The sequence below is a fragment of the Rutilus rutilus genome (genome assembly GCF_951802725.1).
Source record: "Rutilus rutilus genome assembly, chromosome: 19".
In the NCBI taxonomy this organism is placed as follows: domain Eukaryota; kingdom Metazoa; phylum Chordata; class Actinopteri; order Cypriniformes; family Leuciscidae; genus Rutilus; species Rutilus rutilus.
In genome coordinates this window covers 22821629-22835755 of record NC_140232.1, presented here as the reverse complement: position 1 = coordinate 22835755, position 14127 = coordinate 22821629, and the positions used below count along the sequence as shown (strand labels likewise).

The window sequence follows — 14127 nt, the reverse complement described above, 5'->3', positions numbered from 1 at the left end:
CTGCTGTTTAGGGTGACTTTTTTTTTTTTTTATCTGTACAGCCCATAAGGCTCATGTAAAGCTACATTAAACACCAACATATAATTACTTTCACAGTCAGAGGTAAAACCACCAATAATGCAGCTTATTCTGTCAGGTTATGTGTTCAAAATACTCCAGTGCGCTATAGAAGAAACAACAGAATTTATCGTGGCATCATTTTAGACCCAAATGACTGGGTAAATGTTAATCTTTTCCGAGTTATATTCATTTCAGCATATCTGCCGTTAGAAGATAAGACTACTATCACCAGTATGTCAGATCCGCTGACAGAAACCCGCTCTGTTTCACATCAGAGAGAATTAAATATGAGGCCTCACCAGACTAGGAGGTTTATAATAACCCGTGCAACCTGACACCAAGGGTAATAATTCTAAGTTAATAAGACTCGGTATTGGGAACTCCATGTACTAGCTTATAATTAATGATTCCCTCTTTGTAAGATTAACTAAGAGGCCTGGTTTATTAGCTGGATGACAATCCCTCATTCAACGCCTCAATCAGGCAGCGGGGGCTCCGTGCAGTTGAGTGCTGGCAGGGAGCTGGTTAACACTGACACGGCTGGCTGGTTTTAATAGGGAGGTAGTGGAGAGAGGGCGAGGTACAGCACACAGCACAGCCGACACCTGCAAACACTTGACTGGACTCGTACAGAGAGGGAGCGCGTCTGACTCTGGAATACTAACGGATTTGCCCCCTTATGATATTGTGAAAATGACAGTGCGACTGGAAATGGGAAAGTTTGTTTTTTGAGCTCCGCGTAATTCTCAAAGGGTAACCGGTTTCTGAACGCTAGTACTTTAACTGCGGCGACTAGAAACTTTGGCAACTGAGAAACAACGAAGAAAGAACTTGAAAGATTACAAACAAATGGACATTGACGCGTTTATGTGTGTTTTGTGACTGTTTTTTCCCCCCGTATCGGACAGCTTGTGTGCCACGGAATGTAACATCTTCCAAGTTACCTGGACAAGAAGTAAGTGGCTCCTTAAAGAATGAAACATTGACCAGTATGTTTGTTTGAAAGTTGCTACGGTTTGTTAATTTTCTCATATTAGATTTCTTTGTTTACGTTATGTATGTGTCTCAAACAGTGAGGTGCCTAACAAGACATCACTTTTAGGGCATCATCACGCCCCAAAATGCATCTGATACAGAACGCCTATGCTGTAAAAATGAAAAGATATTTGAGGTTTCACTGATCAATATACTGAGAGCACCTATAGGAACCCATAAAAAAAGTATCAGTTCCATGAGGAACTTACCAAATTGGACCCATAAGTTTTCAAGTGCCTTTAGTATCTTTCATTTTTATATTTAATTTTCACCAAGTCTTACAGTATCTTGGTGAGCAGCTTACTGCCATTGTCTCAGGCTCAGGGGTCCACAGGGTCCTTCGTCTTCAAGATGCCATGAGATTCCCACATCAGCCTTCATTGTCCACTTTACACCCACATGCCAAAGTTGCTCAGGAATTGTCAGTTTTCTGTTAAAATAAACTCAGTCAGTAGGCAGCTTTTGAGGAACACGAGGTGACGTTTCTAAATTCACAATATATGTTCACCGGCTCAATTTATTATTAATTCGCAGCACTAACTGAAAAAGCAATGCATTATGGATCATAAGGTAAAAGCATAACAGATCTAAAATAATATCAGATAAAGTTATCTTAGTCCCTATAGCCCAATTTGCAGATTTTTAATACTAAGTTTTGCATAGAATAGCATATGGATATATTTTTTATTTACTACTTCAAATAGTTGCTTATTTTTTTAAAGCTTTTTTTTGAGTTGGTACACGGTTCAAGACAGGTCAGGCATTATAAAAAAAGGCTAAAACTATTGAATGTGTGTTTAATTTGGAACTTTAATCAGTTCTTTGATTGATTTGTAAAGTGTCTGTGAACATTATATGAAATAGTGCCCTGGCTGTACAACATTTGGGGGTTTCTGGAACGTTGGTTTCAAACGTCAATGCTTGAGATCCTGCATGCGCAAAACATGAAAATGCTCTTAGTGGTTATGATTTTTAAGCTGTTTTGAAATTTATGCTTTATTCTGGCAGCAGTTGAAATATTAAAAAAAAGTATTTCTTTTGCGTCCTTGCTTTGGAAACTTAAGAATGATTTTTTTTTTTTTTTATGCTAAGACATAGATGATGAATAAGGAATTGATTAGTAACTCAGTTTATGTGTTCATGGGTGCAATTAAGTTAGAATCATTAAATGCACCACATGAAGACATTTATGCAATTCTCTGTTTGTTACCTTGGCCCTTGTACTTAATGCCTCTTCTATGTTGTTTCTCTGCCATATTTGCATTAAGATGTTTTTTTTTTATTGTTTTTTTTATGTCTTGCTCTGAAAGCAGATGACCCTGATAAAAATATGGTCTGTTTTAGTGGTGTAGAATTTTCACCAACCCATTGAAGTCATTCTAAACCAACCTGCCGCTTGAAATACTTGACAGTGGAATTCTAGGATCCATGTGGATTGTGTCTCATCAATTATTGAACAGTTATTGAGGGAGATGAGGAAAGAAGGTCTGAAATCGATTGAGAAGCATCTTGCCCTAGGGGTTCACTGGATCTGCCTTTATTTTGGTATTGTTGACAGGCCTTAATGAATTATTAATCTTGCCAATCGTAGTATACACTGTACACTGACTTACCTAGAAGCTGTGCAGTCCATACTAAAATCCCTTGCGTGCACCATCTTTTTATACAGACGTTTTTATTTTTTTGACAGTTAAACCATTAATTCAAGGGTTTTAGTTTTTGATGTAAATGTGTAATTGTGAGGTTTTACATAAGTACATTTATGTTCACTATAGAGAAATACAGTGGTCCCAAAACTTATTTGGACACTTATTAGAGATAAAATATCAAACCACATGGCATTGCAAAAAGTAATGATTACTAAACCAAGTGGTCTCAAAGTGATTTTTATTAATGAAGTCAGTTCTCCTCAAGTTTACACAGGTGTCTTATGCCAGGCTCGATTTATGCCTGATTTACCCCTTCCGACAAAAATCGCATCCAGGGCATCGGTCGGTTCCATTGTTCAGATTATATGTGAATGTGAGGCGTTTACAGATAAAATCTTAAACCTCCCGATCTGTTTGCAGACACATCGGGGCCGCCTCGACAATATCAAACATGTTTGATATTTAGGATTTTAAATCGGGATGATTACGACTATGATTACCTCAGTACTTCCACAATAGCCAATGAGAGACAAGTCTACAAGGAGACGGAAGTGACGGGACTTTTGAAATGGCGACCTTGAAACAACACGCAGCTGTATGAGTCCAGTGGACAACGGAGACTGTTTTTTTCTCGCTACAAAGAATAAGTATTGATACAGCAAGTTGCTGCGACACAGTATCCATTTTGTTTAGATCCGCTGCCCCGTGAGATCGTGTGAGGTGTTAATCTGGCCTCATAATCTTAAGAATATCTTGTAGTGTGTGATGCGCCGCGATAGTGTGTGCAAGTTCGAGATTTGAAAGAAGAAAATCTGTGAAGATTCTCCTTATGTGCGTCATGCAACCAGATTTCAAAATCGGTTAAGATTTAAAAACTCCTGTAGTCTGAGCCCGACTTTAAGGCACTCGCACTCACACACTACAAGATAATCGGGACGATTTTGGGCCCAATTCTCCCCTTCCGACAATCCTTTGCAAGTAAAGTCCTGATTATCTTGATGGTTCTACAGATTATTTTAACAGATTTTCCTGTGGTGTTATGTGTGTTAAGAGTGATTGAATCTGTTCAGAAGAATATCGGACCACACCAATCTACTCTGTAGATTGTCACATGGAACGAAACGATACCCAATCAGAAAAAAGAGCTGACGAAAGATGGAAGCATTACACGGCTTCATCCAAACCTTTTTCTTTTTCTGTAAAAAGCAGTCCAAACACTATTATCGCCATTTCTTCTTGCCCGTCGTTTGCCATGTTTGTTTAGTCTAAAGTCACGTTTGACCGTGACATATATTTTTTTATTTCCCGTGTTCACAGTCAGGACTCTGGTTGTTTTTGAAAGAAATCTTTTAGTGTGTGGTTTGCTGTCTTGGTCTCATCGGTCAAATCTAGGATTTTTTTTTTTTTTTTTGCGCTATGTGGTCTCTCACATTTTGAAAATCTGATAAGATTTAAAAAATCTTTTAGTGTGGGCCAGCCTTTAGCTTTTTAACCACAGATGCAGTTTTTGGCTTAATTTTAAACAGTATTTGTATTGTTTTATAAATTAAAACCTTTCGAAATGTTCTCTAAAATAAATTCCACTTAGTTTTATGCTTTGCTATTTAATGCAATGGCTGCTATATTTCTCTTACTGACAAGTTTTCAAGATGTTTCGCATCCAAGTTTATCCTTTCTTAATCGTTTTTTCCTTTTCCTTGTCATGAGGATGAAGAAGATGATAATAATGTTAAAAGACTGAAGTAAGCATTCTAAATTGGTCACTTTGTTCTATTTTGAGCATTCCTTTAAGACATTATGAGGTCATGTTTGGGAAGAGAGTATGAGAGAACTTGGAGCTGATGTCTTTGTTATTAACACACTTTGAACATTAAGAAGGGAATCTTTTTTTTATATAAACAACCCCTTAAAGGCACATAAATATTCACACGGATACTTTTCCAGGCATATTTCAAAGAGCCCAGATATGGATAATTAATATCTGTACAAACCTGTTGACATAATGTTTTGTGATGGGGAACATTTGTTATGAGAACAGAAATAGTCCTTTCATCAGCTATAATTTGCAAACAATTTATTGGACATCAGTGCTTGTCAATGTTGGGATGACTGCCTTTCTTAAATTTTTTTAAATATCCTATATTTTTAATTCATTTCCCATTTCAAACTTTTCACTTTCGGACCATCCACTCCTTAAAGTCCCTGTAAAGTCAAAATTAAGTATGTTTTCTGAGTTTGTCACACCACAGAAAAAGGTGTTATTAGCCACCAAGCCAAATTTGAATGATAAAAAAAGCTGGCAAGTACATAAAATAAGCTATCAAAATCTTGCAAAAATGAGCAGTAGTCTCTGCTCTCAAACGCTGGGGGCGTGTCCGCTGGCCCGCTGGCTGGCCACGCCCACTCGTGGGAAAGCTGACGAAAGCCAGCCGACGATGGCACCAGTTGTCGGCGCGACGGGAGGATGAAGGCCGAGGCGGGAGATAATCGGTTCGGCCCCATTCACCAGTAACAGCGGATTATCAGTGAATCCCAGTTGTCTCCGACTAAAGTTTATAAAACTATCCTGTGTAAAATGATCACTACAGAGGCGGATTTTGGCGGTGATCCTAAGCTCTCCATCAAGGTGGCTCTTCACAAAATTAATCCACCTCTTCTTGATGTGATCGTTTTTCAGATATTTAAATAAGGACACCGATCTGTTTTGTACGTGATCGCATCCAGGTAGTACGCATTTCCGTGACGAAGGCATAGCTAGCTAGCAAACTGTAGGCTGTAGTAACTAATAGTACTGACAGTAACTCGCGATCGGCAAACTGATGTGAATGAATGTGCTATATTGTTAGGGGAGGGGCAGCGTCGGGGGCTCCGATGCGTCATCAAGTAGGGGCGTGTCCAGGAGCTCAGGGGCTCCAGTGCGTCATCGAGCCCCCGTTTTAGCCCCGCCCAAAAAATCCGGAACACAGCAATGGTGAAAAACTGTTTAACGGTCTAACTCCACAATTCAGTACTTCACAGTTCACAGTCTTTGTAATATGTTTTATCAATACATTTCTAACATTTAAAATGTGTTTAGAATTTTTTTTTAGAATTGCCTTTACAGGGACTTTAAGTTTACAGAATGTTTTACTAGTTTAAATTTCCCCCAAAATCTTTTTAGTGAAGTTATTATAATGAGTATTCTAATTGCTTCCCTTAACTTATAAATATTAAGGCTTTTATCTCTCTCCCTGTTTTGTCTTAATTCAGGGAAATGATTTTTACCTCATGTTGTTTTTTTGCGCATTTCGACAATCATTTAGCTTTTTTTGTTCACTCCGTAAATGACACACTTAAATTCCCATTTGTCACAAGTGTCACACACACACACACACACACACACACACACACACACACACACAGAGGGAGATGCACTCATGTATACACTTCTCACTCTCTACAAATACAACAAGCCTCTTGAGACGGTTGTCATGACAGCGTCAGCGGTGCTGGGGGGTCAGAGTGGGGTCAGACTGGACTCTAGGGTTTGGTGGAAGGGGGAATACGGGGCACAAGTGATAATTTAGTGGTGTCATGGTGGAAATGGGAGGCATCCACCTTATGAATGAGAGTATTCTTAATGCAGATTGTAAATTATATCTGTATTGCTTTGAGATAATCGTTCACTCATATGCATGATTTGACACGCCTATTTACCGATTCTCCAATTTTTTTCTTCATATATTTATCATATCCTATATTCTCAATGTTCTTTAATGCATCCGTTCAAGCTTCAAAGCAGAAGCACCTGACATGACTTCAGAATGCTGACCCCCCTATACAGCCCCCGTCAGCAACCCCATCCCAGTCCTGGTGCCACATTTATGGAGAAAGGCACAATGCAGGGGCGTCAATAACAGTGAGCAAGAGTGCCTAATCCCTGCAGCTGTCAGCCCTGGGAGAATTAAGCCTCCATTCTGAAGATTCTTGGGTCTTTGCCAATCAAGACCAACGGTAGTTGCTGCAAGAGTCCGCTGATAACCAAACTATCTATTCTCTGGCTGGAGAGGACAGTGGATACAAAGAAAATGAAGTCATCCCATCAGAAGGGCATGAAAGGCTTGGGGAAAAAAGATGTGGGGTGCTCGTCAGCCGTTCAACTGGTTCAGTGATGCTACTCAAATGGCACACTGTAGTGTCTGGTTGTTCTCAGACTAGCTGGAAAATGTAATGGCATGACAAAAGAATAAAAATAAATGTTGAGTCAAGTGTTGAATGAGAGATGCCAAAAATAGCAAACGGAAACGTGTTACCTAGAGAATTTAACCCTTTCTTTTCTTTGACTATTGGTTACAGTAGTTGTATGAATGAGGTCGCAAAGTTATTGCATAATATATTGGTTTCATATCAGCTATTGGTTGATATTAGATAAAAAAAAAAAAATTATTGATTGATATTTGATATTAAATTGTGCATGCTCATTTCTTCCTATTTTTGCATTTAGATTACCTTTGTCGTCATCTTACACACAATTAAAATAAATCTGGAATCTTAAGCAAACATTAAAGTGAATATACATTTTTATACTGTACATTATAAAGTTGTGATGCATTAATTCACTTTTAAATGATTGTTTATAATTTTTGTTATATCTGCTGTTTTCAGCATTTTGTATTGCTTTAATTGGCTGTGTATAGATAGATAGATAGATAGACTTTTCTGTGCTGCTTTGGGTTGTCATTTGATCTCCAATGTAAAATCTGGGGCCTTAAGCAAAGTCAATTCTAAACAAATCAAAATACCATTGAAACCAACAACTAATGGATTAGTCCTAGTCCAGTGCATAACAACATTGCATCCTATCATGAGGTCCGCTGGAAAACAGCTGTCAGCTATGAATAGCAGGAGCCATGCTGGTGGGGTAATTGTAGAGGAATTCAGTGTTTATCATGTAAATAAAAGAAGAGAGGGCATCAAAACAGGTGTTGGTATGCACTGGGAGGGCCATGTGCTGTTCGCCCCGCTCTGCATAAAGTCTCTCTAATGCTCCTGCTCTCAATTTGTAACATTACAACACACAAGCACCACTTTCAGGGATCTGGTTTTGCCAAAGGGGAGGGGAGCATTGTGGTGGGGATTAAACAGAGAGACGGGCAGAGTTCATATGTGCATATTTATGTGTGTGCGCATGGCTTGGGAATGATGGAGTGCATTAATATTGCATGATGTAAAAGCGCCTTTTTTGTTATTTCTGAATTAGTGGCTCATTATTTCCCCATTGGAGATAACCTATAATATGTTCCCTGCTGCTCTTTCTCATTGTGCGAGGAAACGGTTGTTGCTTGGTGACTGCAAAACACTGCTGATGTGTGAAGGTGAAAATGTCGCCGTGGTTTGGGTGTAGCGGTCACTTCAAAGACACGCAGATAAGATGTTCAGAGCTTAGCGGCCTTTGAAGACAGGAGCCGAATCCGGTTCTTAAGGGTGGTGAAGCTTAGCCAATGACTCCAAAGCTGTCTGCTCCACCCGGTTTAAATGCACAGTGCCGAACCTTCGTGTAGGGGGCAGCCAACATTAGAGCTGGAGAAGGGCCACAATTCCCTCAACAGTGGCATGCACTTAGCTCCTTGACACTAGAGAGCATATGTGTGTTTGTGAAAACCTTCCCTTGCTTGCTAAGCGCACAACATGAACTTACTTTAGACCTGGCCCCGAGAAAGACAATCTGTTATGCCACTTGCCAGTATACTTTAGTGCTGGCTGTCAGCCATTTTTGCATGACGGGTCCAAAAAACATGCATCAAAGCCTACATTGAGTGTATGAAAAAGCAGAAATACAGCATTAAATGTTTATCTACATTAAATGAAAAATCCGTAAAAATAGGGCCCAATGCACTATGTTGATATGAAGGTAATTTTCGTATTTATTTTGGAGGTGTCATGCCTGTGTTGTGTTTTAGGGTTAAAGTATGCCCGTTAACTTGACAGATAATGTCCTGGCAGAAAATTACCAGTACGTTTTCAGTTTTTTTCTTACAGTGAAAACAGCTTTATTTATTAATTTTTTAAACGGCATATCTAAACATCCATACAAAGAGAGTTTGGTAATATAATAAAAAGCAAGATAACTTGCATTTGCCAGTATTCTTTGCATCAGTTGATTAGATGGCAGAACAAAGTAAATATTATTTCCATTCAAATTTTAAATGTGTATTTGAGCACAACTAATTACAAATAAACAGGAAGTAAGGCATTGGGTTAGGCGCTTGTCCGACTGGGAGACCAGTTGACTGATCAGCGAAACCAGTAAAAACCAGCAAACCAGCGTAGGCTATAGTTCAAGCTGTTTATTTTTCAGCAGGGAAGGTAGAATTTTACTTTCTAGTCGAAAGCTAAACTTAAGTCTGATTTCCTGGTAAATGATTATTGTATTTCTTCTGTGGTGGATGTTGAAACATGACCCTCTTGACCCCTTTGTACACTTGTTAGCCCCTGGGGGCTGTTTTCCGAGTCAGTGGCAGCTCTATTGCTGAGCTAATGCGTCACGCTAATGAGCGCTAACATTGACAGCAAACCGCATTAACCCCACCCAGCCTGCGTTCTGAGAGGTGATAGGGTTGACTGCTTCACCTTTGCTTCTCCACCTCAGTGCTTTAATTGCTCAGGCTAAAGCTCTTACTTTTCTCCTTCTTTTCCATCTGTCTGTTGTTTGCTCAGATGTACCAACTGAAAAGTGGTTGCAAAACCTTCAGAGGCCTTGTGGGTAATACAAGGTTTGGGCTGTAGAATGTTTTTGATTCTCACTTTCTTCACAGGAGAGTGAAATGTAGCCTGAGGGTTTGGAGGGGATTTCAGAAATTTAAAGTTTCTAGTTCAGCTTGTCATGTAGCCGTATATCTTGGGTGGGGTAATGTAGAGTGGTTTTTCTACATGCGTGTATTACTTTAAATCTGTTATGGTGTTTTACTCTATAGTTTTCTTTAACCATTTTTATTGGTATTACCAAATAAAAACCAAAATTAAATTTTAACAAATTATAATGATTGGCTCATGAAATTGCTAATTAATTATAGGCTCAAAAAATCATTTTGGTAATCCAACTCCAAAAACGCACTTATACATACAATTCACTGCAGTTTCCAGATGAAATGAATTTTCCCGATGAATTGGAATTTCAATTCCAATTCAGATGAATTGTGAATTGTGCGGGTCCTTGCACAATACAATATTATTATTTTTTTATAATGTAAACATTTTTATAGCTGGTATTTTTAATAGACAATTTATCACCTCTCATCTAAGAAGTTTCTATTGTTTGTTGTGCATATTTATGTTTTCTCTTCTGCCCTTTCAAAACTAGACTGCCTGTTTCTTGTTCAGTCTATTGACAATGCAGAAAAGAGCTACATTACAGCAATAATGAAAGAGAACCCTATAAATTAAGACCTATGTAAGAACATAAATGCATACCACTTCTTAATTTTAAATGCTACTATGATCTAATCTCTACTATTCTCTACTAATATAAAATGAAAATGGTCAGCACTTATATTAGTATTTATAACATTGTAAAAATGAACCATAGTTAAAGCATGCAGGTTGCATCGCTACCTTATCCAGACTGTTAATGCATGTAAATCTGAATTCAACATCAACAATCACCATCTTCTAATTTGAAAGGCTTTGATAGCAAATATATGACAATAAAACACGGTACAAAAGAGTTATGCAAATACACTGGAAATAATTGCACGTTTGTGTGGGTAGCTAATATTTTTTATTGCAAAGCAGTCCAATTATTCATCAAGAGAAATAGGCAGTTTAAAAAGCAAATATTCATCAATGCAACACGAATTGGATACCATATGCCCTGGCAACTTACGCTGCTTGACATAAATTGTTAAAAAGGGCTAAAGGTTTTTTTTGCCACCTTGAACTCATCTTGACCTCGCTCTGAATGTTGCATAAAGCGCGGATGTGAGCAAGGGCGTGACCAGCGAGTTACAGATTGTCATGGGAACATCATGTCATGTATAGACCATCTTGTCTCTTTGAACTTTAAATCTGAATTTATAAATGCACATTGTCCCATGAAAACCTATTTGAACACACTTGCCCAATGAAAAATTACAATTTTATTAAAAGTGTGAGGTGCACGTGCGATTTCCAAACTTCCGTGATACATACAACAACCAAATTCACGTTTATCTCTAAATTTAACTGGAATTTTTTTTTTTTTTTCAAATGAGCCTGGCATAAATGGGTTACTTTATACAGTAGTTGTATTTAGTTTTCATATGGATTGGTTTATACACTCTTGTCTTGTTTTGTCATATAGGCTTATTTATTTAATGACTAGAGCGAATAGTTACAAAATTATTCTTCTTTGCAGACACTAACCGCTCCAGGCTAAAATGCGACAGTAGTCTCTGATTGTCCCCATGGGTCGTTCTCAATGTGCCTCCGGATATCAGGTGGCCCAGATAAACATATGCAATCTGTCACTGCCCACAACTGATGGACCAAACAGCCACCTTCATGTTTTCCACCAATTTTGTTGCATCATTTACCAGAAATAAAGCATCTAATATCAAGTAGAAAACGAGTTTTATGGATGAAAAAGAGTGACTAATGGAAAATGAGCCACATCCTTGAAAAAAAGAGCAAATGTAGTGAAATCAAATGAAAGCTCATCCCTTGATTTTTGAGCAGCTCATGTTTCTGGTTTTCTTGGCATGCATGATTTAGCCTGATCATCCATCTTTAGCGATGCTGTCATTGTGTTTTGTGTGCCTTTGGTTAAAGGTTGCTGGCCGCTGTGGTTTAAAAGCACAGTGTGAGTCTCAGTTGAAGTTCTTAGTTGTGTGTTTTTGTAGTGAGTTATTGGCTTTTTAGGCCTCTTCAGCACATGAGAAGCCCAGTAATCCAACCCACAGAAGTAGAGATGGTTTTCCTGGTTTCATCAATCTAGAAATTTAAGATGGAGTCAGCCATTAGAATCCTTCAGTCATTTTCAGGTATCAACAAGGTATACAAATCAAGTAAATAAACATGTAAGAAACAAATGAAGATTATCAGGTTTCCTTATTATGTATTTGAGACTTTGAGAACCAAGAAAAAAAAGAAAGCAATTAACCTAATCCGAATCTTTTTTGGTACACAAGTCTTGAGAGCACAAGACTACATCAAAGGACAAACACGTCAAAGAGGAAACTGGACAGACATGTAAGGACGAGTCTTCTGTCACTGTGAAGACTGATGAGGACCAACAGGTCTTAGAATTGAGAAATGGCCCGTCTTCTATAGAGGAATGTGTGGCAGAGGGTAATCGGCTCTAGACAATCCCTCAGAGCTCAGAAATGGCCTTGGTTTTGAATTTTCTCAGATCATTTTTACTGACTAGATGAGCTGTTAGAAATGCACTCTTGAAATTCCTAGCTGTATATAGTTTGATTAAAAAACAACCAATACACAGAGATTTAACATTCTTTTTAATAATGGGGGGCACGCAGGGTGTTGGTCATGTGATCAATCTTGCCTTGTCTTTATTCATTGGGGCTCCCCCTGCTAAAAGTCTTTCTTTGTTGGAGGCCCATTGAAGAATTCTGTGTATTTTTCAAATTAATTTATTGACTTACAAACTCTCCTTTATCTTAAGTTATACATTCAAAAATTACCTCTAAATATTGTCTCCCCACTAAAGCATGAGATTCTGTGAATCATGCTTTCTTATTTTTCAATTAGAGCTGCTCTAAAGGGTCCTGTGAGTGAAAATGCAGACATCGGTTCAGCAGGAGGGAGCCACTGCAGTTGAATCATTGAGGGAAAGTCTCCCAGAATCCTTTGTGTCAGGTCGCCCCATGACCTACTGTTTCCACATACCCAGGCTCCTTAATGGTAAATGCGCTGCGCTATTGGTTTTCTGTATTCATGCCTGCTGCATGGAAACTAATTTCCACTTGAAGAGGGGCTCAGCTGGAGAGAGAAAAATATAAAGTGTTAGAGAGTGGGACAGAAACGAGTGCAGAGAGAGAGAGAGTGTCTTTGCCAGATTATAGTTTTGTTCTCTTTTTGCTGTTCTACACTATTTTCATTAAAGGAATAGTTCACCAAAAACATAATTATTTACACTCAAAGATATTTAGGTTTAAACTATTTGCATATAAAATTTCCATCCATTTTGATTACACATTTTTAACAAACAAACTAATACATTTAATGTGATGCATATTTGTCAGCCTCAGCCATGCATAAATGAAACAAGAATAAAAAAAATTGAATATTGACTCTGAATATGTTTTAAACACACAGTAGGTAGGTTTTTATATTTATCATTAATAAATCAAATTTGTTTCAATCTCATACATCTGAACAAATTGAATCTTGCTTGTTTCACAATTGGCCATGTTTAAACCGTATTCATACTGATTAAATGTAATTGGAATTGTTGAACAGATTTATGCTGTTCCGAATAAATTCATTTTGAAAATAGAATTATTTAGATAAAATTTAAATAGATGCAAATAATAATAAACTATGCCATTATTTCTTTTAATTTACTGCTGATCCAGACCTGTGCTGTTATTTTTTCAGCACAGGTCTGAACCTCACACACTTTTCTCCATACCATTCCAAAATAAAAGCATGACACACTACAGAAAAACCAAAACAAATGACTATTTTCTAAGTCTTCTAAAACCATACAACTATTACTTATTTTAATTTAATTTCAATTGTATATATTTATGGGTTTTTCTTCTTTATAGCGCTTTTGTTTTAATTTTTGTTTCACTAAAAACCGACATCAGGCTGTGTAAACAATGACATTTATAATTTGTTTTGCTAATCATCACTTGTAAGATTCCTTGTTTGTTCAGTAATATTTTGAACAAGCATGCTTAATACCTTTAAATCTACTTTAAATCACTGTCAATCTATTCTCTATAATGTGATTACATTTTCTTTCCCCTTCTTCAGACATCATCCTTTGCTTTTTATCTGTAATTCATCCTCCCTGCTGTCTGTCTCACCCTCTGCTGCTCATTTTATTGCCTCACCCTTGTCCTTGACCTCTGCTTATTCTCAGATTTACTCTGCTTCGGGTCCGTTTTATAAGAACCTCATCATTCTGTTGCTGCGTGTGCAGGTGTGGCACACTTATGCAGACACGCACACACACACACACACACACACAGTGATAATGACACCCCTGTAGCCACTTGAGGCATATAATTAGAGAGCAGACATGTGCTGACTCTTAACGATAGGTATTCTCTAGGCTACAGGGCTCACCCATGACTGCACCCTCACATTTACAGTGCATCTCAAAATAAAAGATGCACTCCCTCAGGTTCAGAAATAAAAGCATGATGCAGATTGTTTGGAATTGTACTGCCATATCAAA

The 14127-nt window shown here is 37.9% G+C and overlaps 1 protein-coding gene across 2 annotated transcripts in view; it reads left to right on the top strand.

Moving 5' to 3' along the window:
- The first annotated feature begins 596 nt into the window (after positions 1-596).
- Positions 597-14127, top strand: part of sema3gb (sema domain, immunoglobulin domain (Ig), short basic domain, secreted, (semaphorin) 3Gb) — a 39818-nt gene continuing 26287 nt past the window's right edge. The window contains exon 1 of one of the 2 annotated variants that reach the window (XM_084389024.1): positions 597-1015. The gene's annotated coding sequence lies outside the window, so the exon portion shown is untranslated. The remainder of the gene's footprint in view (positions 1016-14127) is intronic. The other variant, XM_084389023.1, reaches the window with a different exon arrangement.